This window comes from Petromyzon marinus, chromosome 49 (assembly GCF_048934315.1).
Source record: "Petromyzon marinus isolate PM22_M1 ecotype Great Lakes invasive population chromosome 49, UKy_Petmar_22M1.pri1.0, whole genome shotgun sequence".
In the NCBI taxonomy this organism is placed as follows: domain Eukaryota; kingdom Metazoa; phylum Chordata; class Hyperoartia; order Petromyzontiformes; family Petromyzontidae; genus Petromyzon; species Petromyzon marinus.
The window spans coordinates 12,837,320-12,864,011 of NC_133715.1; positions in this window are offsets into that span (position 1 = coordinate 12,837,320).

Here is a 26,692-nt window from a genome sequence, read left to right on the forward strand (position 1 = left end):
CCCACAGGGTTCAGTGTTAATCAGTGAGACTCCCACAGGGTTCTGTGTTAATCAGTGAGACTCCCACAGGGTTCAGTGTTAATCAGTGAGACTCCCATAGGGTTCAGTGTCAATCAGCGAGACTCCCATAGGGTTCGGTGTTAATCAGTAAAACTCCCACAGGGTTCAGTGTTAATCAGTGAGACTCCCATAAGGTTCAGTGTTAATCAGTGAGACTCCCACAGGGATCAGTGTTAATCAGTGAGACTCTCATAGGGTTCAGTGTTAATCAGTGAGACTCCCATAGGGTTCAGTGTTAATCAGTGAGACTCCCACAGGGTTCAGTGTTAATCAGTGAGACTCCCATAGGGTTCAGTGTTAATCAGTGAGACTCCCACAGGGTTCAGTGTTAATCAGTGAGACTCCCACAGGGTTCAGTGTTAATCAGTGAGACTCCCATAGTGTTCAGTGTAAATCACTGAGACTCCCATTGGGTTCGGTGTTAATCATTGAGACTCCCACAGGGTTCAGTGTTAATCAGTGAGACTCCCATAGGGTTCAGTGTTAATCAGTAAGAATCCCATAGGGTTCAGTGTTAATCAGTGAGACTCCCATAGGGTTCAGTGTTAATCAGTGAGACTCCCATAGGGTTCAGTGTTAATCAGTGAGACTCCCATAGGGTTCAGTGTTAATCAGTGAGACTCCCATAGGGTTCAGTATTAATCAGTGAGACTCCCACAGGGTTCAGTGTTAATCAGTGAGACACCCACAGGGTTCAGTGTTAATCAGTGAGACTCCCACAGGGTTCAGTGTTAATCAGCGAGATTCCCATAGGCTTCAGTGTTAATCAGTGAGACTCCCACAGGGTTCAGTGTTAATCGGTGAAACTCCCATAGGGTTCAGTGTTAATCAGTGATACTCCCACATGGCTCAGTGTTAATCAGTGAGAGTCCCATAGGGTTCGGTGTTAATCAGTGAGACTCCCATAGGGTTCAGTGTTAATCAGTGAGACTCCCATAGGGTTCGGTGTTAATCAGTGAGACTCCCGTAGGGTTCAGTGTTAATCAGTGAGACTCCCATAGGGTTCACTGTTAATCAGTGAGACTCCCATAGGGTTCAGTGTTGATCGATGAGACTCCCACAGGGCTCAGTGTTAATCAGTGAGACTCCCACAGGGCTCAGTGTTAATCAGTGACACTCCCATAGGGTTCAGTGTTAATCAGTGAGATTCCCATAGGGTTCAGTGTTAATCAGTGAGACTCCCACAGGGTTCAGTGTTAATCAGTGAGACTCCCACAGGGTTCAGTGTTAATCAGTGAGACTCCCATAGGGTTCAGTGTTAATCAGTGAGACTCCCACAGGGTTCAGTGTTAATCAGTGAGACTCCCACAGGGTTCTGTGTTAATCAGTGAGACTCCCACAGGGTTCAGTGTTAATTAGTGAGACTCCCATAGGGTTCAGTGTTAATCAGTGAGACTCCCATAGGGTTAGGTGTTAATCAGTAAGACTCCCACAGGGTTCAGTGTTAATCAGTGAGACTCCCAAAGGGTTCAGTGGTAATCATTGAGACTCCCACAGGGTTCAGTTTTAATCAGTGAGACTCCCTTAGGGTTCAGTGTTAATCAGTGAGACTCCCACTGAGTTCAGTGTTAATCAGTGAGACTCCCATAGGGTTCAGTGTTAATCAGTGAGACTCCCACAGGCTTCAGTGTTAATCAGTGAGACTCCCACAGGGTTCAGTGTTAATCAGTGAAACTCCCATAGGGTTCAGTGTTAATCAGTGATACTCCCACATGGCTCAGTGTTAATCAGTGAGAGTCCCATAGGGTTCGGTGTTAATCAGTGAGACTCCCATAGGGTTCAGTGTTAATCAGTGAGACTCCCATAGGGTTCGGTGTTAATCAGTGAGACTCCCATAGGGTTCAGTGTTAATCAGTGAGACTCCCATAGGGTTCACTGTTAATCAGTGAGACTCCCATAGGGTTCAGTGTTGATCGATGAGACTCCCACAGGGCTCAGTGTTAATCAGTGAGACTCCCACAGGGCTCAGTGTTAATCAGTGAGACTCCCATAGGGTTCAGTGTTAATCAGTGAGATTCCCATAGGGTTCAGTGTTAATCAGTGAGACTCCCACAGGGTTCAGTGTTAATCAGTGAGACTCCCACAGGGTTCAGTGTTAATCAGTGAGACTCCCATAGGGTTCAGTGTTAATCAGTGAGACTCCCACAGGGTTCAGTGTTAATCAGTGAGACTCCCACAGGGTTCTGTGTTAATCAGTGAGACTCCCACAGGGTTCAGTGTTAATCAGTGAGACTCCCATAGGGTTCAGTGTTAATCAGTGAGACTCCCATAGGGTTAGGTGTTAATCAGTAAGACTCCCACAGGGTTCAGTGTTAATCAGTGAGACTCCCATAGGGTTCAGTGTTAATCATTGAGACTCCCACAGGGTTCAGTTTTAATCAGTGAGACTCCCTTAGGGTTCAGTGTTAATCAGTGAGACTCCCACAGAGTTCAGTGTTAATCAGTGAGACTCCCATAGGGTTCAGTGTTAATCAGTGAGACTCCCACAGGGTTCAGTGTTAATCATTGAGACTCCCACAGGGTTCAGTGTTAATCAGTGAGACTCCCATAGTGTTCAGTGTAAATCACTGAGACTCCCATTGGGTTCGGTGTTAATCAGTGAGACTCCCACAGGGTTCAGTGTTAATCAGTGAGACTCCCACTGGCTTCAGTGTTAATCAGTGAGACTCCCACAGGGTTCAGTGTTAATCGGTGAAACTCCCATAGGGTTCAGTGTTAATCAGTGATACTCCCACATGGCTCAGTGTTAATCAGTGAGAGTCCCATAGGGTTTGGTGTTAATCAGTGAGACTCCCATAGGGTTCAGTGTTAATCAGTGAGACTCCCATAGGGTTCGGTGTTAATCAGTGAGACTCCCATAGGGTTCAGTGTTAATCAGTGAGACTCCCACAGGGTTCAGTGTTAATCAGTGAGACTCCCACAGGGTTCTGTGTTAATCAGTGAGACTCCCACAGGGTTCAGTGTTAATCAGTGAGACTCCCATAGGGTTCAGTGTTAATCAGTGAGACTCCCATAGGGTTAGGTGTTAATCAGTAAGACTCCCACAGGGTTCAGTGTTAATCAGTGAGACTCCCATAGGGTTCAGTGTTAATCATTGAGACTCCCACAGGGTTCAGTTTTAATCAGTGAGACTCCCTTAGGGTTCAGTGTTAATCAGTGAGACTCCCACAGAGTTCAGTGTTAATCAGTGAGACTCCCATAGGGTTCAGTGTTAATCAGTGAGACTCCCACAGGGTTCAGTGTTAATCATTGAGACTCCCACAGGGTTCAGTGTTAATCAGTGAGACTCCCATAGTGTTCAGTGTAAATCACTGAGACTCCCATTGGGTTCGGTGTTAATCAGTGAGACTCCCACAGGGTTCAGTGTTAATCAGTGAGACTCCCACTGGCTTCAGTGTTAATCAGTGAGACTCCCACAGGGTTCAGTGTTAATCGGTGAAACTCCCATAGGGTTCAGTGTTAATCAGTGATACTCCCACATGGCTCAGTGTTAATCAGTGAGAGTCCCATAGGGTTTGGTGTTAATCAGTGAGACTCCCATAGGGTTCAGTGTTAATCAGTGAGACTCCCATAGGGTTCGGTGTTAATCAGTGAGACTCCCATAGGGTTCAGTGTTAATCAGTGAGACTCCCATAGGGTTCACTGTTAATCAGTGAGACTCCCATAGGGTTCAGTGATGATCGATGAGACTCCCACAGGGCTCAGTGTTAATCAGTGAGACTCCCACAGGGCTCAGTGTTAATCAGTGAGACTCCCATAGGGTTCAGTGTTAATCAGTGAGATTCCCATAGGGTTCAGTGTTAATCAGTGAGACTCCCACAGGGTTCAGTGTTAATCAGTGAGACTCCCACAGGGTTCAGTGTTAATCAGTGAGACTCCCATAGGGTTCAGTGTTAATCAGTGAGACTCCCACAGGGTTCAGTGTTAATCAGTGAGACTCCCACAGGGTTCTGTGTTAATCAGTGAGACTCCCACAGGGTTCAGTGTTAATCAGTGAGACTCCCACAGGGTTCAGTGTTAATTAGTGAGACTCCCATAGGGTTCAGTGTTAATCAGTGAGACTCCCATAGGGTTAGGTGTTAATCAGTAAGACTCCCACAGGGTTCAGTGTTAATCAGTGAGACTCCCAAAGGGTTCAGTGGTAATCATTGAGACTCCCACAGGGTTCAGTTTTAATCAGTGAGACTCCCTTAGGGTTCAGTGTTAATCAGTGAGACTCCCACTGAGTTCAGTGTTAATCAGTGAGACTCCCACTGAGTTCAGTGTTAATCAGTGAGACTCCCATAGGGTTCAGTGTTAATCAGTGAGACTCCCACAGGCTTCAGTGTTAATCAGTGAGACTCCCACAGGGTTCAGTGTTAATCAGTGAAACTCCCATAGGGTTCAGTGTTAATCAGTGATACTCCCACATGGCTCAGTGTTAATCAGTGAGAGTCCCATAGGGTTCGGTGTTAATCAGTGAGACTCCCATAGGGTTCAGTGTTAATCAGTGAGACTCCCATAGGGTTCGGTGTTAATCAGTGAGACTCCCATAGGGTTCAGTGTTAATCAGTGAGACTCCCATAGGGTTCACTGTTAATCAGTGAGACTCCCATAGGGTTCAGTGTTGATCGATGAGACTCCCACAGGGCTCAGTGTTAATCAGTGAGACTCCCACAGGGCTCAGTGTTAATCAGTGAGACTCCCACAGGGTTCAGTGTTAATCAGTGAGACTCCCACAGGGTTCAGTGTTAATTAGTGAGACTCCCATAGGGTTCAGTGTTAATCAGTGAGACTCCCATAGGGTTAGGTGTTAATCAGTAAGACTCCCACAGGGTTCAGTGTTAATCAGTGAGACTCCCAAAGGGTTCAGTGGTAATCATTGAGACTCCCACAGGGTTCAGTTTTAATCAGTGAGACTCCCTTAGGGTTCAGTGTTAATCAGTGAGACTCCCACTGAGTTCAGTGTTAATCAGTGAGACTCCCACTGAGTTCAGTGTTAATCAGTGAGACTCCCATAGGGTTCAGTGTTAATCAGTGAGACTCCCACAGGCTTCAGTGTTAATCAGTGAGACTCCCACAGGGTTCAGTGTTAATCAGTGAAACTCCCATAGGGTTCAGTGTTAATCAGTGATACTCCCACATGGCTCAGTGTTAATCAGTGAGAGTCCCATAGGGTTCGGTGTTAATCAGTGAGACTCCCATAGGGTTCAGTGTTAATCAGTGAGACTCCCATAGGGTTCGGTGTTAATCAGTGAGACTCCCATAGGGTTCAGTGTTAATCAGTGAGACTCCCATAGGGTTCACTGTTAATCAGTGAGACTCCCATAGGGTTCAGTGTTGATCGATGAGACTCCCACAGGGCTCAGTGTTAATCAGTGAGACTCCCACAGGGCTCAGTGTTAATCAGTGAGACTCCCATAGGGTTCAGTGTTAATCAGTGAGATTCCCATAGGGTTCAGTGTTAATCAATGAGACTCCCACAGGGTTCAGTGTTAATCAGTGAGACTCCCACAGGGTTCAGTGTTAATCAGTGAGACTCCCATAGGGTTCAGTGTTAATCAGTGAGACTCCCATAGGGTTCAGTGTTAATCAGTGAGACTCCCATAGGGTTCAGTGTTAATCAGTGAGACTCCCATAGGGTTCAGTATTAATCAGTGAGACTCCCACAGGGTTCAGTGTTAATCAGTGAGACACCCACAGGGTTCAGTGTTAATCAGTGAGACTCCCACAGGGTTCAGTGTTAATCAGCGAGATTCCCATAGGCTTCAGTGTTAATCAGTGAGACTCCCACAGGGTTCAGTGTTAATCGGTGAAACTCCCATAGGGTTCAGTGTTAATCAGTGATACTCCCACATGGCTCAGTGTTAATCAGTGAGAGTCCCATAGGGTTCGGTGTTAATCAGTGAGACTCCCATAGGGTTCAGTGTTAATCAGTGAGACTCCCATAGGGTTCGGTGTTAATCAGTGAGACTCCCGTAGGGTTCAGTGTTAATCAGTGAGACTCCCATAGGGTTCACTGTTAATCAGTGAGACTCCCATAGGGTTCAGTGTTGATCGATGAGACTCCCACAGGGCTCAGTGTTAATCAGTGAGACTCCCACAGGGCTCAGTGTTAATCAGTGACACTCCCATAGGGTTCAGTGTTAATCAGTGAGATTCCCATAGGGTTCAGTGTTAATCAGTGAGACTCCCACAGGGTTCAGTGTTAATCAGTGAGACTCCCACAGGGTTCAGTGTTAATCAGTGAGACTCCCATAGGGTTCAGTGTTAATCAGTGAGACTCCCACAGGGTTCAGTGTTAATCAGTGAGACTCCCACAGGGTTCTGTGTTAATCAGTGAGACTCCCACAGGGTTCAGTGTTAATTAGTGAGACTCCCATAGGGTTCAGTGTTAATCAGTGAGACTCCCATAGGGTTAGGTGTTAATCAGTAAGACTCCCACAGGGTTCAGTGTTAATCAGTGAGACTCCCAAAGGGTTCAGTGGTAATCATTGAGACTCCCACAGGGTTCAGTTTTAATCAGTGAGACTCCCTTAGGGTTCAGTGTTAATCAGTGAGACTCCCACTGAGTTCAGTGTTAATCAGTGAGACTCCCATAGGGTTCAGTGTTAATCAGTGAGACTCCCACAGGCTTCAGTGTTAATCAGTGAGACTCCCACAGGGTTCAGTGTTAATCAGTGAAACTCCCATAGGGTTCAGTGTTAATCAGTGATACTCCCACATGGCTCAGTGTTAATCAGTGAGAGTCCCATAGGGTTCGGTGTTAATCAGTGAGACTCCCATAGGGTTCAGTGTTAATCAGTGAGACTCCCATAGGGTTCGGTGTTAATCAGTGAGACTCCCATAGGGTTCAGTGTTAATCAGTGAGACTCCCATAGGGTTCACTGTTAATCAGTGAGACTCCCATAGGGTTCAGTGTTGATCGATGAGACTCCCACAGGGCTCAGTGTTAATCAGTGAGACTCCCACAGGGCTCAGTGTTAATCAGTGAGACTCCCATAGGGTTCAGTGTTAATCAGTGAGATTCCCATAGGGTTCAGTGTTAATCAGTGAGACTCCCACAGGGTTCAGTGTTAATCAGTGAGACTCCCACAGGGTTCAGTGTTAATCAGTGAGACTCCCATAGGGTTCAGTGTTAATCAGTGAGACTCCCACAGGGTTCAGTGTTAATCAGTGAGACTCCCACAGGGTTCTGTGTTAATCAGTGAGACTCCCACAGGGTTCAGTGTTAATCAGTGAGACTCCCATAGGGTTCAGTGTTAATCAGTGAGACTCCCATAGGGTTAGGTGTTAATCAGTAAGACTCCCACAGGGTTCAGTGTTAATCAGTGAGACTCCCATAGGGTTCAGTGTTAATCATTGAGACTCCCACAGGGTTCAGTTTTAATCAGTGAGACTCCCTTAGGGTTCAGTGTTAATCAGTGAGACTCCCACAGAGTTCAGTGTTAATCAGTGAGACTCCCATAGGGTTCAGTGTTAATCAGTGAGACTCCCACAGGGTTCAGTGTTAATCATTGAGACTCCCACAGGGTTCAGTGTTAATCAGTGAGACTCCCATAGTGTTCAGTGTAAATCACTGAGACTCCCATTGGGTTCGGTGTTAATCAGTGAGACTCCCACAGGGTTCAGTGTTAATCAGTGAGACTCCCACTGGCTTCAGTGTTAATCAGTGAGACTCCCACAGGGTTCAGTGTTAATCGGTGAAACTCCCATAGGGTTCAGTGTTAATCAGTGATACTCCCACATGGCTCAGTGTTAATCAGTGAGAGTCCCATAGGGTTTGGTGTTAATCAGTGAGACTCCCATAGGGTTCAGTGTTAATCAGTGAGACTCCCATAGGGTTCGGTGTTAATCAGTGAGACTCCCATAGGGTTCAGTGTTAATCAGTGAGACTCCCACAGGGTTCAGTGTTAATCAGTGAGACTCCCACAGGGTTCTGTGTTAATCAGTGAGACTCCCACAGGGTTCAGTGTTAATCAGTGAGACTCCCATAGGGTTCAGTGTTAATCAGTGAGACTCCCATAGGGTTAGGTGTTAATCAGTAAGACTCCCACAGGGTTCAGTGTTAATCAGTGAGACTCCCATAGGGTTCAGTGTTAATCATTGAGACTCCCACAGGGTTCAGTTTTAATCAGTGAGACTCCCTTAGGGTTCAGTGTTAATCAGTGAGACTCCCACAGAGTTCAGTGTTAATCAGTGAGACTCCCATAGGGTTCAGTGTTAATCAGTGAGACTCCCACAGGGTTCAGTGTTAATCATTGAGACTCCCACAGGGTTCAGTGTTAATCAGTGAGACTCCCATAGTGTTCAGTGTAAATCACTGAGACTCCCATTGGGTTCGGTGTTAATCAGTGAGACTCCCACAGGGTTCAGTGTTAATCAGTGAGACTCCCACTGGCTTCAGTGTTAATCAGTGAGACTCCCACAGGGTTCAGTGTTAATCGGTGAAACTCCCATAGGGTTCAGTGTTAATCAGTGATACTCCCACATGGCTCAGTGTTAATCAGTGAGAGTCCCATAGGGTTTGGTGTTAATCAGTGAGACTCCCATAGGGTTCAGTGTTAATCAGTGAGACTCCCATAGGGTTCGGTGTTAATCAGTGAGACTCCCATAGGGTTCAGTGTTAATCAGTGAGACTCCCATAGGGTTCACTGTTAATCAGTGAGACTCCCATAGGGTTCAGTGTTGATCGATGAGACTCCCACAGGGCTCAGTGTTAATCAGTGAGACTCCCACAGGGCTCAGTGTTAATCAGTGAGACTCCCATAGGGTTCAGTGTTAATCAGTGAGATTCCCATAGGGTTCAGTGTTAATCAGTGAGACTCCCACAGGGTTCAGTGTTAATCAGTGAGACTCCCACAGGGTTCAGTGTTAATCAGTGAGACTCCCATAGGGTTCAGTGTTAATCAGTGAGACTCCCACAGGGTTCAGTGTTAATCAGTGAGACTCCCACAGGGTTCTGTGTTAATCAGTGAGACTCCCACAGGGTTCAGTGTTAATCAGTGAGACTCCCACAGGGTTCAGTGTTAATTAGTGAGACTCCCATAGGGTTCAGTGTTAATCAGTGAGACTCCCATAGGGTTAGGTGTTAATCAGTAAGACTCCCACAGGGTTCAGTGTTAATCAGTGAGACTCCCAAAGGGTTCAGTGGTAATCATTGAGACTCCCACAGGGTTCAGTTTTAATCAGTGAGACTCCCTTAGGGTTCAGTGTTAATCAGTGAGACTCCCACTGAGTTCAGTGTTAATCAGTGAGACTCCCACTGAGTTCAGTGTTAATCAGTGAGACTCCCATAGGGTTCAGTGTTAATCAGTGAGACTCCCACAGGCTTCAGTGTTAATCAGTGAGACTCCCACAGGGTTCAGTGTTAATCAGTGAAACTCCCATAGGGTTCAGTGTTAATCAGTGATACTCCCACATGGCTCAGTGTTAATCAGTGAGAGTCCCATAGGGTTCGGTGTTAATCAGTGAGACTCCCATAGGGTTCAGTGTTAATCAGTGAGACTCCCATAGGGTTCGGTGTTAATCAGTGAGACTCCCATAGGGTTCAGTGTTAATCAGTGAGACTCCCATAGGGTTCACTGTTAATCAGTGAGACTCCCATAGGGTTCAGTGTTGATCGATGAGACTCCCACAGGGCTCAGTGTTAATCAGTGAGACTCCCACAGGGCTCAGTGTTAATCAGTGAGACTCCCATAGGGTTCAGTGTTAATCAGTGAGATTCCCATAGGGTTCAGTGTTAATCAATGAGACTCCCACAGGGTTCAGTGTTAATCAGTGAGACTCCCACAGGGTTCAGTGTTAATCAGTGAGACTCCCATAGGGTTCAGTGTTAATCAGTGAGACTCCACAGGGTTCAGTGTTAATCAGTGAGACTCCCACAGGGTTCTGTGTTAATCAGTGAGACTCCCACAGGGTTCAGTGTTAATCAGTGAGACTCCCATAGGGTTCAGTGTTAATCAGTGAGACTCCCATAGGGTTAGGTGTTAATCAGTAAGACTCCCACAGGGTTCAGTGTTAATCAGTGAGACTCCCATAGGGTTCAGTGTTAATCATTGAGACTCCCACAGGGTTCAGTTTTAATCAGTGAGACTCCCTTAGGGTTCAGTGTTAATCAGTGAGACTCCCACAGAGTTCAGTGTTAATCAGTGAGACTCCCATAGGGTTCAGTGTTAATCAGTGAGACTCCCACAGGGTTCAGTGTTAATCATTGAGACTCCCACAGGGTTCAGTGTTAATCAGTGAGACTCCCATAGTGTTCAGTGTAAATCACTGAGACTCCCATTGGGTTCGGTGTTAATCAGTGAGACTCCCACAGGGTTCAGTGTTAATCAGTGAGACTCCCATAGGGTTCAGTGTTAATCAGTGAGACTCCCACAGGGTTCAGTGTTAATCAGTGAGACTCCCATAGGGTTCAGTGTTAATCAGTGAGACTCCCATAGGGTTCAGTGTTAATCAGTGAGACTCCCACAGGGTTCAGTGTTAATAAGTGAGACTCCCACAGTGTTCTGTGTTAATCAGTGAGACTCCCACAGGGTTCAGTGTTAATCAGTGAGACTCCCATAGGGTTCGGTGTTAATCAGTGAGACTCCCACAGGGTTCAGTGTTAATGAGTGAGACTCCCATAGGGTTCAGTGTTAATCAGTGAGACTCCCACAGGGTTCAATGTTAATCAGTGAGACTCCCACAGGGTTCAGTGTTAATCAGTGAGACTCCCACAGGGTTCAGTGTTAATCAGTGAGACTCCCACAGGGTTCAGTGTTAATCAGTGAGACTCCCACAGGGTTCAGTGTTAATCAGTGAGACTCCCATCGTGTTCAGTGTTAATCAGCGAGACTCCCATAGGGTTCAGTGTTAATCAGTGGGACTCCCACAGGGTTCGGTGTTAATCAGTGAGACTCCCACAGGGTTCAGTGTTAATCAGCGAGATTCCCATAGTGTTCAGTGTTAATCAGTGAGACTCCCACAGGGTTAAGTGTTAGTCGGTGAACCTCCCATAGGGTTCAGTGTTAATCAGTGATACTCCCACAGGGCTCAGTGTTAATCAGTGAGAGTCCCATAGGGTTCGGTGTTAATCAGTGAGACTCCCATAGGGTTCAGTGTTAATCAGTGAGACTCCCATAGGGTTCGGTGTTAATCAGTGAGACTCCCATAGGGTTCAGTGTAAATCACTGAGACTCCCATTGGGTTCCGTGTTCATCAGTGAGACTCCCATAGGGTTCAGTGTTAATTAGTGAGACTCCCATAGGGTTTTGTGTTAATCAGTGAGACTCCCATAGGGTTCAGTGTTAATCAGTGAGACTCCCATAGGGTTCAGTGTTAATCAGTGAGACTCCCATAGGGTTCAGTGTTAATCAGTGAGACTCCCACAGGGTTCAGTGTTAATCATTGAGAGTCCCACAGGGTTCAGTGTTAATCAGTGAGACTCCCATAGTGTTCAGTGTAAATCACTGAGACTCCCATTGGGTTCGGTGTTAATCAGTGAGACTCCCACAGGGTTCAGTGTTAATCAGTGAGACTCCCACAGGGTTCTGTGTTAATCAGTGAGACTCCCACAGGGTTCAGTGTTAATCAGTGAGACTCCCATAGGGTTCAGTGTCAATCAGCGAGACTCCCATAGGGTTCGGTGTTAATCAGTAAAACTCCCACAGGGTTCAGTGTTAATCAGTGAGACTCCCATAAGGTTCAGTGTTAATCAGTGAGACTCCCACAGGGATCAGTGTTAATCAGTGAGACTCTCATAGGGTTCAGTGTTAATCAGTGAGACTCCCATAGGGTTCAGTGTTAATCAGTGAGACTCCCACAGGGTTCAGTGTTAATCAGTGAGACTCCCATAGAGTTCAGTGTTAATCAGTGAGACTCCCACAGGGTTCAGTGTTAATCAGTGAGACTCCCACAAGGTTCAGTGTTAATCAGTGAGACTCCCATAGTGTTCAGTGTTAATCACTGAGACTCCCATTGGGTTCGGTGTTAATCATTGAGACTCCCACAGGGTTCAGTGTTAATCAGTGAGACTCCCATAGGGTTCAGTGTTAATCAGTAAGAATCCCATAGGGTTCAGTGTTAATCAGTGAGACTCCCATAGGGTTCAGTGTTAATCAGTGAGACTCCCATAGGGTTCAGTGTTAATCAGTGAGACTCCCACAAGGTTCAGTGTTAATCAGTGAGACTCCCATAGTGTTCAGTGTAAATCACTGAGACTCCCATTGGGTTCGGTGTTAATCATTGAGACTCCCACAGGGTTCAGTGTTAATCAGTGAGACTCCCATAGGGTTCAGTGTTAATCAGTAAGAATCCCATAGGGTTCAGTGTTAATCAGTGAGACTCCCATAGGGTTCAGTGTTAATCAGTGAGACTCCCATAGGGTTCAGTGTTAATCAGTGAGACTCCCATAGGGTTCAGTGTTAATCAGTGAGACTCCCATAGGGTTCAGTGTTAATCAGTGAGACTCCCACAGGGTTCAGTGTTAATAAGTGAGACTCCCACAGTGTTCTGTGTTAATCAGTGAGACTCCCACAGGGTTCAGTGTTAATCAGTGAGACTCCCATAGGGTTCGGTGTTAATCAGTGAGACTCCCACAGGGTTCAGTGTTAATCAGTGAGACTCCCATAGGGTTCAGTGTTAATCAGTGAGACTCCCACAGGGTTCAGTGTTAATCAGTGAGACTCCCACAGGGTTCAGTGTTAATCATTGAGACTCCCATAGGGTTCAGTGTTAATCAGTGAGACTCCCACAGGGTTCAGTGTTAATCAGTGAGACTCCCACAGGGTTCAGTGTTAATCAGTGAGACTCCCACAGGGTACAGTGTTAATCAGTGAGACTCCCATCGTGTTCAGTGTTAATCAGTGAGACTCCCATAGGGTTCAATGTTAATCAGTGGGGCTCCCACAGGGTTCGGTGTTAATCAGTGAGACTCCCACAGGGTTCAGTGTTAATCAGCGAGATTCCCATAGGGTTCGGTGTTAATCAGTGAGACTCCCATAGGGTTCAGTGTTAATCAGTGAAACTCCCATAGGGTTCAGTGTTAATCAGTGAGACTCCCATAGGGTTCAGTGTTAATCAGTGAGACTCCCATAGGGTTCGGTGTTAATCAGTGAGACTCCCATAGGGTTCAGTGTAAATCACTGAGACTCCCATTGGGTTCCGTGTTCATCAGTGAGACTCCCATAGGGTTCAGTGTTAATTAGTGAGACTCCCATAGGGTTTTGTGTTAATCAGTGAGACTCCCATAGGGTTCAGTGTTAATCAGTGAGACTCCCATAGGGTTCAGTGTTAATCAGTGAGGCTCCCATAGGGTTCAGTGTTAATCAGTGAGACTCCCACAGGGTTCAGTGTTAATCAGTGAGACTCCCACAGGGTTCTGTGTTAATCAGTGAGACTCCCACAGGGTTCAGTGTTAATCAGTGAGACTCCCATAGGGTTCAGTGTCAATCAGTGAGACTCCCATAGGGTTCGGTGTTAATCAGTAAGACTCCCACAGGGTTCAGTGTTAATCAGTGAGACTCCCATAGGGTTCAGTGTTAATCAGTGAGACTCCCACAGGGATCAGTGTTAATCAGTGAGACTCCCATAGGGTTCAGTGTTAATCAGTGAGACTCCCTTAGGGTTCAGTGTTAATCAGTGAGACTCCCACAGGGTTCAGTGTTAATCAGTTAGACTCCCATAGGGTTCAGTGTTAATCAGTGAGACTCCCACAGGGTTCAGTGTTAATCAGTGAGACTCCCACAGGGTTCAGTGTTAATCAGTGAGACTCCCATAGTGTTCAGTGTAAATCACTGAGACTCCCATTGGGTTCGGTGTTAATCATTGAGACTCCCACAGGGTTCAGTGTTCATCAGTGAGACTCCCATAGGGTTCAGTGTTAATCAGTGAGAATCCCATAGGGTTCAGTGTTAATCAGTGAGACTCCCATAGGGTTCAGTGTTAATCAGTGAGACTCCCATAGGGTTCAGTGTTAATCAGTGAGACTCCCATAGGGTTCAGTGTTAATCAGTGAGACTCCCACAGGGTTCAGTGTTAATCAGTGAGACTCCCACAGGGTTCTGTGTTAATCAGTGAGACTCCCACAGGGTTCAGTGTTAATCAGTGAGACTCCCATAGGGTTCGGTGTTAATCATTGAGAATCCCACAGGGTTCAGTGTTAATCAGTGAGACTCCCATAGGGTTCAGTGTTAATCAGTGAGTCTCCCTCGGTTCAGTGTTAATCAGTGAGACTCCCATAGGGTTCAGTGTTAATCAGTGAGACTCCCATAGGGTTCAGTGTTAATCAGTGAGACTCCCACAGGGTTCAGTGTTAATCAGTGAGACTCCCACAGGGTTCAGTGTTAATCATTGAGACTCCCACAGGGTTCAGTGTTAATCAGTGAGACTCCCATAGGGTTCGGTGTTAATCAGTGAGACTCCCATAGTGTTCAGTGTTAATCAGTGAGACTCCCATAGGGTTCACTGTTAATCAGTGAAACTCCCATAGGGTTCAGTGTTAATCAGTGAGACTCCCATAGGGTTCAGTGTTAATCAGTGAGACTCCCATAGGGTTCGGTGTTAATCAGTGAGACTCCCTTAGGGTTCAGTGTAAATCACTGAGACTCCCATTGGGTTCCGTGTTCATCAGTGAGACTCCCATAGGGTTCAGTGTTAATTAGTGAGACTCCCATAGGGTTTTGTGTTAATCAGTGAGACTCCCATAGGGTTCAGTGTTAATCAGTGAGACTCCCATAGGGTTCAGTGTTAATCAGTGAGGCTCCCATAGGGTTCAGTGTTAATCAGTGAGACTCCCACAGGGTTCAGTGTTAATCAGTGAGACTCCCACAGGGTTCTGTGTTAATCAGTGAGACTCCCACAGGGTTCAGTGTTAATCAGTGAGACTCCCATAGGGTTCAGTGTCAATCAGTGAGACTCCCATAGGGTTCGGTGTTAATCAGTAAGACTCCCACAGGGTTCAGTGTTAATCAGTGAGACTCCCATAGGGTTCAGTGTTAATCAGTGAGACTCCCACAGGGATCAGTGTTAATCAGTGAGACTCCCATAGGGTTCAGTGTTAATCAGTGAGACTCCCATAGGGTTCAGTGTTAATCAGTGAGACTCCCACAGGGTTCAGTGTTAATCAGTTAGACTCCCATAGGGTTCAGTGTTAATCAGTGAGACTCCCACAGGGTTCAGTGTTAATCAGTGAGACTCCCACAGGGTTCAGTGTTAATCAGTGAGACTCCCATAGTGTTCAGTGTAAATCACTGAGACTCCCATTGGGTTCGGTGTTAATCATTGAGACTCCCACAGGGTTCAGTGTTCATCAGTGAGACTCCCATAGGGTTCAGTGTTAATCAGTGAGAATCCCATAGGGTTCAGTGTTAATCAGTGAGACTCCCATAGGGTTCAGTGTTAATCAGTGAGACTCCCATAGGGTTCAGTGTTAATCAGTGAGACTCCCATAGGGTTCAGTGTTAATCAGTGAGACTCCCATAGGGTTCAGTGTTAATCAGTGAGACTCCCACAGGGTTCAGTGTTAATCAGTGAGACTCCCACAGGGTTCTGTGTTAATCAGTGAGACTCCCACAGGGTTCAGTGTTAATCAGTGAGACTCCCATAGGGTTCGGTGTTAATCATTGAGAATCCCACAGGGTTCAGTGTTAATCAGTGAGACTCCCATAGGGTTCAGTGTTAATCAGTGAGTCTCCCTCGGTTCAGTGTTAATCAGTGAGACTCCCATAGGGTTCAGTGTTAATCAGTGAGACTCCCATAGGGTTCAGTGTTAATCAGTGAGACTCCCACAGGGTTCAGTGTTAATCAGTGAGACTCCCACAGGGTTCAGTGTTAATCATTGAGACTCCCACAGGGTTCAGTGTTAATCAGTGAGACTCCCATAGGGTTCGGTGTTAATCAGTGAGACTCCCAAAGTGTTCAGTGTTAATCAGTGAGACTCCCATAGGGTTCACTGTTAATCAGTGAGACTCCCATAGGGTTCGGTGTTAATCAGTGAGACTCCCATAGGGTTCAGTGTTAATCGATGAGACTCCCACAGGGCTCAGTGTTAATCAGTGAGACTCCCACAGGGCTCAGTGTTAATCAGTGAGACTCCCACAGTGTTCTGTGTTAATCAGTGAGACTCCCACAGGGTTCAGTGTTAATCAGTGAGACTCCCATAGGGTTCGGTGTTAATCAGTGAGACACCCACAGGGTTCAGTGTTAATCAGTGAGACTCCCATAGGGTTCAGTGTTAATCAGTGAGACTCCCACAGGGTTCAGTGTTAATCAGTGAGACTCCCACAGGGTTCAGTGTTAATCAGTGAGACTCCCATAGGGTTCAGTGTTAATCAGTGAGACTCCCACAGGGTTCAGGGTTAATCAGTGAGACTCCAACAGGGTTCAGTGTTAATCAGTGAGACTCCCACAGGGTACAGTGTTAATCAGTGAGACTTCCATCATGTTCAGTGTTAATCAGTGGGACTCCCATAGGGTTCTGTGTTAATCAGTGGGGCTCCCACAGGGTTCGGTGTTAATCAGTGAGACTCCCACAGGGTTCAGTGTTAATCAGCGAGATTCCCATAGGGTTCGGTGTTAATCAGTGAGACTCCCATAGGGTTCAGTGTTAATCAGTGAAACTCCCATAGGGTTCAGTGTTAATCAGTGATACTCCCACAGGGCTCAGTGTTAATCAGTGAGAGTCCCATAGGGTTCGGTGTTAATCAGTGAGACTCCCATAGGGTTCAGTGTTAATCAGTGAGACTCCCATAGGGTTCGGTGTTAATCAGTGAGACTCCCATAGGGTTCAGTGTAAATCACTGAGACTCCCATTGGGTTCCGTGTTCATCAGTGAGACTCCCATAGGGTTCAGTGTTAATTAGTGAGACTCCCATAGGGTTTTGTGTTAATCAGTGAGACTCCCATAGGGTTCAGTGTTAATCAGTGAGACTCCCATAGGGTTCAGTGTTAATCAGTGAGGCTCCTATAGGGTTCAGTGTTAATCAGTGAGACTCCCACAGGGTTCAGTGTTAATCAGTGAGACTCCCACAGGGTTCTGTGTTAATCAGTGAGACTCCCACAGGGTTCAGTGTTAATCAGTGAGACTCCCATAGGGTTCAGTGTCAATCAGTGAGACTCCCATAGGGTTCGGTGTTAATCAGTAAGACTCCCACAGGGTTCAGTGTTAATCAGTGAGACTCCCATAGGGATCAGTGTTAATCAGTGAGACTCCCACAGGGATCAGTGTTAATCAGTGAGACTCCCATAGGGTTCAGTGTTAATCAGTGAGACTCCCATAGGGTTCAGTGTTAATCAGTGAGACTCCCACAGGGTTCAGTGTTAATCAGTTAGACTCCCATAGGGTTCAGTGTTAATCAGTGAGACTCCCACAGGGTTCAGTGTTAATCAGTGAGACTCCCACAGGGTTCAGTGTTAATCAGTGAGACTCCCATAGTGTTCAGTGTAAATCACTGAGACTCCCATTGGGTTCGGTGTTAATCATTGAGACTCCCACAGGGTTCAGTGTTAATCAGTGAGACTCCCAAAGGGTTCAGTGTTAATCAGTGAGAATCCCATAGGGTTCAGTGTTAATCAGTGAGACTCCCATAGGGTTCAGTGTTAATCAGTGAGACTCCCATAGGGTTCAGTGTTAATCAGTGAGACTCCCATAGGGTTCAGTGTTAATCAGTGAGACTCCCACATGGTTCAGTGTTAATCAGTGAGACTCCCACAGGGTTCTGTGTTAATCAGTGAGACTCCCACAGGGTTCAGTGTTAATCAGTGAGACTCCCATAGTGTTCGGTGTTAATCATTGAGAATCCCACAGGGTTCAGTGTTAATCAGTGAGACTCCCATAGGGTTCAGTGTTAATCAGTGAGACTCCCTCGGTTCAGTGTTAATCAGTGAGACTCCCATAGGGTTCAGTGTTAATCAGTGAGACTCCCATAGGGTTCAGTGTTAATCAGTGAGACTCCGACAGGGTTCAGTGTTAATCAGTGAGACTCCCACAGGGTTCAGTGTTAATCATTGAGACTCCCACAGGGTTCAGTGTTAATCAGTGAGACTCCCATCGTGTTCAGTGTTAATCAGTGAGACTCCCATAGGGTTCAGTGTTAATCAGTGGGGCGCCCACAGGGTTCGGTGTTAATCAGTGAGACTCCCACAGTGTTCAGTGTTAATCAGCGAGATTCCCATAGGGTTCAGTGTTAATCAGTGATACTCCCACAGGGCTCAGTGTTGATCAGTGAGAGTCCCATAGGGTTCGGTGTTAATCAGTGAGACTCCCATAGGGTTCAGTGTTAATCAGTGAGACTCCCATAGGGTTCGGTGTTAATCAGTGAGACTCCCATAGTGTTCAGTGTTAATCAGTGAGACTCCCATAGGGTTCACTGTTAATCAGTGAGACTCCCATAGGGTTCAGTGTTAATCGATGAGACTCCCACAGGGCTCAGTGTTAATCAGTGAGACTCCCACAGGGCTCAGTGTTAATCAGTGAGACTCCCACAGGGTTCAGTGTTAATCAGTGTAATTCCCACAGGGTTCAGTGTTAATCAGTGAGACTCCCATAGTGTTCAGTGTAAATCACTGAGACTCCCATTGGGTTCAGTGTTCATCAGTGAGACTCCCATAGGGTTCAGTGTTAATTAGTGAGACTCCCATAGGGTTCGGTGTTCATCAGTGACACTCCCATAGGGTTCATAGTTAATCAGTGAGACTCCCATAGGGTTCAGTGTTAATCAGTGAGATTCCCACAGGGTTCAGTGTTAATCAGTGAGACTCCCACAGGGTTCAGTGTTAATCAGTGAGACTCCCATAGGGTTCAGTGTTAATCAGTGAGACTCCCATAGGGTTCAGTGTTAATCAGTGAGACTCCCATAGGGTTCAGTGTTAATCAGTGAGACTCCCACAGGGTTCAGTGTTAATAAGTGAGACTCCAACAGTGTTCTGTGTTAATCAGTGAGACTCCCACAGGGTTCAGTGTTAATCAGTGAGACTCCCATAGGGTTCGGTGTTAATCAGTGAGACTCCCACAGGGTTCAGTGTTAATCAGTGAGACTCCCATAGGGTTCAGTGTTAATCAGTGAGACTCCCACAGGGTTCAGTGTTAATCAGTGAGACTCCCACAGGGTTCATTGTTAATCAGTGAGACTCCCATAGGGTTCAGTGTTAATCAGTGAGACTCCCACAGGGTTCAGTGTTAATCAGTGAGACTCCCACAGGGTTCAGTGTTAATCAGTGAGACTCCCACAGGGTTCAGTGTTAATCAGTGAGACTCCCATCGTGTTCAGTGTTAATCAGTGAGACTCCCATAGGGTTCAGTGTTAATCAGTGGGGCTCCCACAGGGTTCGGTGTTAATCAGTGAGACTCCCACAGGGTTCAGTGTTAATCAGCGAGATTCCCATAGGGTTCGGTGTTAATCAGTGAGACTCCCACAGGGTTCAGTGTTAGTCGGTGAAACTCCCATAGGGTTCAGTGTTTATCAGTGATACTCCCACAGGGCTCAGTGTTAATCAGTGAGAGTCCCTTAGGGTTCGGTGTTAATCAGTGAGACTCCCATAGGGTTCAGTGTTAATCAGTGAGACTCCCATATGGTTCGGTGTTAATCAGCGAGACTCCCATAGGGTTCAGTGTAAATCACTGAGACTCCCATTGGGTTCCGTGTTCATCAGTGAGACTCCCATAGGGTTCAGTGTTAATTAGTGAGACTCCCATAGGGTTTTGTGTTAATCAGTAAGACTCCCATAGGGCTCAGTGTTAATCAGTGAGACTCCCATAGGGTTCAGTGTTAATCAGTGAGGCTCCCATAGGGTTCAGTGTTAATCAGTGAGACTCCCACAGGGTTCAGTGTTAATCAGTGAGACTCCCACAGGGTTCTGTGTTAATCAGTGAGACTCCCACAGGGTTCAGTGTTAATCAGTGAGACTCCCATAGGGTTCAGTGTCAATCAGTGAGACTCCCATAGGGTTCGGTGTTAATCAGTAAGACTCCCACAGGGTTCAGTGTTAATCAGTGAGACTCCCATAGGGTTCAGTGTTAATCAGTGAGACTCCCACAGGGATCAGTGTTAATCATTGAGACTCCCATAGGGTTCAGTGTTAATCAGTGAGACTCCCATAGGGTTCAGTGTTAATCAGTGAGACTCCCATAGGGTTCAGTGTTAATCAGTGAGACTCCCACAGGGTTCAGTGTTAATCAGTGAGACTCCCACAGGGTTCAGTGTTAATCAGTGAGACTCCCATAGTGTTCAGTGTAAATCACTGAGACTCCCATTGGGTTCGGTGTTAATCATTGAGACTCCCACAGGGTTCAGTGTTAATCAGTGAGACTCCCATAGGGTTCAGTGTTAATCAGTGAGAATCCCATAGGGTTCAGTGTTAATCAGTGAGACTCCCATAGGGTTCAGTGTTAATCAGTGAGACTCCCATAGGGTTCAGTGTTAATCAGTGAGACTCCCATAGGGTTCAGTGTTAATCAGTGAGACTCCCACAGGGTTCAGTGTTAATCAGTGAGACTCCCACAGGGTTCTGTGTTAATCAGTGAGACTCCCACAGGGTTCAGTGTTAATCAGTGAGACTCCCATAGGGTTCAGTGTTAATCAGTGAGACTCCCTCAGGGTTCAGTGTTAATCAGTGAGACTCCCATAGTGTTCAGTGTTAATCAGTGAGACTCCCATAGGGTTCAGTGTTAATCAGTGAGACTCCCACAGGGTTCAGTGTTAATCAGTGAGACTCCCACAGGGTTCAGTGTTAATCATTGAGACTCCCACAGGGTTCAGTGTTAATCAGTGAGACTCCCATCGTGTTCAGTGTTAATCAGTGAGACTCCCATAGGGTTCAGTGTTAATCAGTGGGGCACCCACAGGGTTCGGTGTTAATCAGTGAGACTCCCACAGGGTTCAGTGTTAATCAGCGAGATTCCCATAGGGTTCAGTGTTAATCAGTGATACTCCCACAGGGCTCAGTGTTGATCAGTGAGAGTCCCATAGAGTTCGGTGTTAATCAGTGAGACTCCCATAGGGTTCAGTGTTAATCAGTGAGACTCCCATAGGGTTCGGTGTTAATCAGTGAGACTCCCATAGTGTTCAGTGTTAATCAGTGAGACTCCCATAGGGTTCACTGTTAATCAGTGAGACTCCCATAGGGTTCAGTGTTAATCGATGAGACTCCCACAGGGCTCAGTGTTAATCAGTGAGACTCCCACAGGGCTCAGTGTTAATCAGTGAGACTCCCACAGGGTTCAGTGTTAATCAGTGAAATTCCCACAGGGTTCAGTGTTAATCAGTGAGACTCCCATAGTGTTCAGTATAAATCACTGAGACTCCCATTGGGTTCAGTGTTCATCAGTGAGACTCCCATAGGGTTCAGTGTTAATTAGTGAGACTCCCATAGGGTTCGGTGTTCATCAGTGACACTCCCATAGGGTTCATAGTTAATCAGTGAGACTCCCACAGGGTTCAGTGTTAATCAGCGAGATTCCCATAGGGTTCGGTGTTAATCAGTGAGACTCCCACAGGGTTCAGTGTTAGTCGGTGAAACTCCCATAGGGTTCAGTGTTAATCAGTGATACTCCCACAGGGCTCAGTGTTAATCAGTGAGAGTCCCATAGGGTTCGGTGTTAATCAGTGAGACTCCCATAGGGTTCAGTGTTAATCAGTGAGACTCCCATAGGGTTCAGTGTAAATCACTGAGACTCCCATTGGGTTCCGTGTTCATCAGTGAGACTCCCATAGGGTTCAGTGTTAATTAGTGAGACTCCCATAGGGTTTTGTGTTGATCAGTGAGACTCCCATAGGGTTCAGTGTTAATCAGTGAGACTCCCATAGGGTTCAGTGTTAATCAGTGAGACTCCCACAGGGTTCAGTGTTAATCAGTGAGACTCCCATAGGGTTCAGTGTCAATCAGTGAGACTCCCATAGGGTTCGGTGTTAATCAGTAAGACTCCCACAGGGTTCAGTGTTAATCAGTGAGACTCCCATAGGGTTCGGTGTTAATCAGTGAGACTCCCATAGGGTTCAGTGTTAATCAGTGAGACTCCCATAGGGTTCAGTGTTAATCAGTGAGACTCCCATAGGGTTCAGTGTTAATCAATGAGACTCCCACAGGGCTCAGTGTTAATCAGTGAGACTCCCACAGGGTTCAGTGTTAATCAATGAGACTCCCACAGGGTTCAGTGTTAATCAGTGAGACTCCCATCGTGTTCATTGTTAATCAGTGAGACTCCCATAGAGTTCAGTGTTAATCAGTGGGGCTCCCACAGTCTTCGGTGTTAATCAGTGAGACTCCCACAGGGTGCAGTGTTAATCAGTGAGACTCCCATAGGGTTCAGTGTTAATCAGTGAGACTCCCATAGGGTTCGGTGTTAATCAGTGAGACTCCCATAGGGTTCAGTGTTAATCAGTGAGACTCCCATAGGGTTCAGTGTTAATCAGTGAGACTCCCATAGGGTTCAGTGTTAATCAATGAGACTCCCACAGGGCTCAGTGTTAATCAGTGAGACTCCCACAGGGTTCAGTGTTAATCAATGAGACTCCCACAGGGTTCAATGTTAATCAGTGAGACTCCCATCGTGTTCATTGTTAATCAGTGAGACTCCCATAGAGTTCAGTGTTAATCAGTGGGGCTCCCACAGTCTTCGGTGTTAATCAGTGAGACTCCCACAGGGTGCAGTGTTAATCAGTGAGACTCCCATCGTGTTCAGTGTTAATCAGTGAGACTCCCATAGGGTTCAGTGTTAATCAGTGGGGCGCCCACAGGGTTCGGTGTTAATCAGTGAGACTCCCACAGGGTTCAGTGTTAATCAGCGAGATTCCCATAGGGTTCAGTGTTAATCAGTGATACTCCCACAGGGCTCAGTGTTGATCAGTGAGAGTCCCATAGAGTTCGGTGTTAATCAGTGAGACTCCCATAGGGTTCAGTGTTAATCAGTGAGACTCCCATAGGGTTCGGTGTTAATCAGTCAGACTCCCATAGTGTTCAGTGTTAATCAGTGAGACTCCCATAGGGTTCACTGTTAATCAGTGAGACTCCCATAGGGTTCAGTGTTAATCGATGAGACTCCCACAGGGCTCAGTGTTAATCAGTGAGACTCCCACAGGGCTCAGTGTTAATCAGTGAGACTCCCACAGGGTTCAGTGTTAATCAGTGAAATTCCCACAGGGTTCAGTGTTAATCAGTGAGACTCCCATAGTGTTCAGTGTAAATCACTGAGACTCCCAATGGGTTCAGTGTTCATCAGTGAGACTCCCATAGGGTTCATTGTTAATTAGTGAGACTCCCATAGGGTTCGGTGTTCATCAGTGACACTCCCATAGGGTTCATAGTTAATCAGTGAGACTCCCATAGGGTTCAGTGTTAATCAGTGAGGCTCCCATAGGGTTCAGTGTTAATCAGTGAGACTCCCACAGGGTTCAGTGTTAATCAGTGAGACTACCACATGGTTCAGTGTTAATCAGTGAGAATCCCATAGGTTTCAGTGTTAATCAGTGAGACTCCCATCGTGTTCAGTGTTAATCAGTGAGACTCCCATAGGGTTCAGTGTTAATCAGTGGGGCTCCCACAGGGTTCGGTATTAATCAGTGAAACACTCACAGGGTTCAGTGTCAATCAGCGAGATTCCCATAGGGTTCAGTGTTAATCAGTGAGACTCCCACAAGGTTCAGTGTTAATCAGTGAGACTCCCACAGGGTTCAGTGTTAATCAGTGAGACTCCCATAGTGTTCAGTGTAAATCACTGAGACTCCCATTGGGTTCAGTGTTCATCAGTGAGACTCCCATAGGGTTCATTGTTAATTAGTGAGACTCCCATAGGGTTCGGTGTTCATCAGTGACACTCCCATAGGGTTCATAGTTAATCAGTGAGACTCCCATAGGGTTCAGTGTTAATCAGTGAGGCTCCCATAGGGTTCAGTGTTAATCAGTGAGACTCCCACAGGGCTCAGTGTTAATCAGTGAGACTCCCACAGGGTTCAGTGTTAATCAGTGAAATTCCCACAGGGTTCAGTGTTAATCAGTGAGACTCCCATAGTGTTCAGTGTAAATCACTGAGACTCCCAATGGGTTCAGTGTTCATCAGTGAGACTCCCATAGGGTTCATTGTTAATTAGTGAGACTCCCATAGGGTTCGGTGTTCATCAGTGACACTCCCATAGGGTTCATAGTTAATCAGTGAGACTCCCATAGGGTTCAGTGTTAATCAGTGAGGCTCCCATAGGGTTCAGTGTTAATCAGTGAGACTCCCACAGGGTTCAGTGTTAATCAGTGAGACTACCACATGGTTCAGTGTTAATCAGTGAGAATCCCATAGGTTTCAGTGTTAATCAGTGAGACTCCCATCGTGTTCAGTGTTAATCAGTGAGACTCCCATAGGGTTCAGTGTTAATCAGTGGGGCTCCCACAGGGTTCGGTATTAATCAGTGAAACACTCACAGGGTTCAGTGTCAATCAGCGAGATTCCCATAGGGTTCAGTGTTAATCAGTGAGACTCCCACAAGGTTCAGTGTTAATCAGTGAGACTCCCACAGGGTTCAGTGTTAATCAGTGAGACTCCCATAGTGTTCAGTGTAAATCACTGAGACTCCCATTGGGTTCAGTGTTCATCAGTGAGACTCCCATAGGGTTCAGTGTTAATTAGTGAGAATCCCATAGGGTTCGGTGTTCATCAGTGACACTCCCATAGGGTTCATAGTTAATCAGTGAGACTCCCATAGGGTTCAGTGTTAATCAGTGAGGCTCTCATAGGGTTCAGTGTTAATCAGTGAGACTCCCACAGGGTTCAGTGTTAATCAGTGAGACTCCCACATGGTTCAGTGTTAATCAGTGATACTCCCATAGGTTTCAGTGTTAATCAGTGAGACTCCCATCGTGTTCAGTGTTAATCAGTGAGACTCCCATAGGGTTTAGTGTTAATCAGTGGGGCTCCCACAGGGTTCGGTATTAATCAGTGAGACTCCCACAGGGTTCAGTGTTAATCAGAGAGATTCCCATAGGGTTCAGTGTTAATCAGTGAGACTCCTACAGGGTTCAGTGTTAATCGGTGAGACTCCCTTAGGGTTCATTGTTAATTAGTGAGAGTCCCACAGGGCTCAGTGTTAATCAGTGATAGTCCCATAGGTTTCGGTGTTAATCAGTGAGACTCCCATAGGGTTCAGTGTTAATCAGTGAGACTCCCATAGGGTTCGGTGTTAATCAGTGAGACTCCCATAGGGTTCAGTGTTAATCAGTGAGACTCCCATAGGGTTCAGTGTTAATCAGTGAGACTCCCATAGGGTTCAGTGTTAATCAATGAGACTCCCACAGGGCTCAGTGTTAATCAGTGAGACTCCCACAGGGTTCAGTGTTAATCAATGAGACTCCCACAGGGTTCAGTGTTAATCAGTGAGACTCCCATCGTGTTCATTGTTAATCAGTGAGACTCCCATAGAGTCCAGTGTTAATCAGTGGGGCTCCCACAGTCTTCGGTGTTAATCAGTGAGACTCCCACAGGGTGCAGTGTTAATCAGTGAGACTCCCATAGGGTTCATTGTTAATCAGTGAGACTCCCACAGGGTTCAGTGTTAATCAGCGAGATTCCCATAGGGTTCAGTGTTAATCAGTGAGACTCCCACAGGGTTCAGTGTTAATCAGTGAGACTCCCATAGGGTTCAGTGTTAATCATTGAGACTCCCATAGGGTTCAGTGTTAATCAGTGAGACTCCCATAGGGTTCATTGTTAATCAGTGAGACTCCCACATGGTTCAGTGTTAATCAGTGAGACTCCCACAGGGTTCAGTGTTAATCAGTGAGACTCCCACAGGGTTCAGTGTTAATCATTGAGACTCCCACAGGGTTCAGTGTTAATCAGTGAGACTCCCATCGTGTTCAGTGTTAATCAGTGAGACTCCCATAGGGTTCAGTGTTAATCAGTGGGGCGCCCACAGGGTTCGGTGTTAATCAGTGAGACTCCCACAGGGTTCAGTGTTAATCAGCGAGATTCCCATAGGGTTCAGTGTTAATCAGTGATACTCCCACAGGGCTCAGTGTTGATCAGTGAGAGTCCCATAGAGTTCGGTGTTAATCAGTGAGACTCCCATAGGGTTCAGTGTTAATCAGTGAGACTCCCATAGGGTTCGGTGTTAATCAGTGAGACTCCCATAGTGTTCAGTGTTAATCAGTGAGACTCCCATAGGGTTCACTGTTAATCAGTGAGACTCCCATAGGGTTCAGTGTTAATCGATGAGACTCCCACAGGGCTCAGTGTTAATCAGTGAGACTCCCACAGGGCTCAGTGTTAATCAGTGAGACTCCCACAGGGTTCAGTGTTAATCAGTGAAATTCCCACAGGGTTCAGTGTTAATCAGTGAGACTCCCATAGTGTTCAGTGTAAATCACTGAGACTCCCATTTGGTTCAGTGTTCATCAGTGAGACTCCCATAGGGTTCATTGTTAATTAGTGAGACTCCCATAGGGTTCGGTGTTCATCAGTGACACTCCCATAGGGTTCATAGTTAATCAGTGAGACTCCCATAGGGTTCAGTGTTAATCAGTGAGGCTCCCATAGGGTTCAGTGTTAATCAGTGAGACTCCCACAGGGTTCAGTGTTAATCAGTGAGACTACCACATGGTTCAGTGTTAATCAGTGAGACTCCCATAGGTTTCAGTGTTAATCAGTGAGACTCCCATCGTGTTCAGTGTTAATCAGTGAGACTCCCATAGG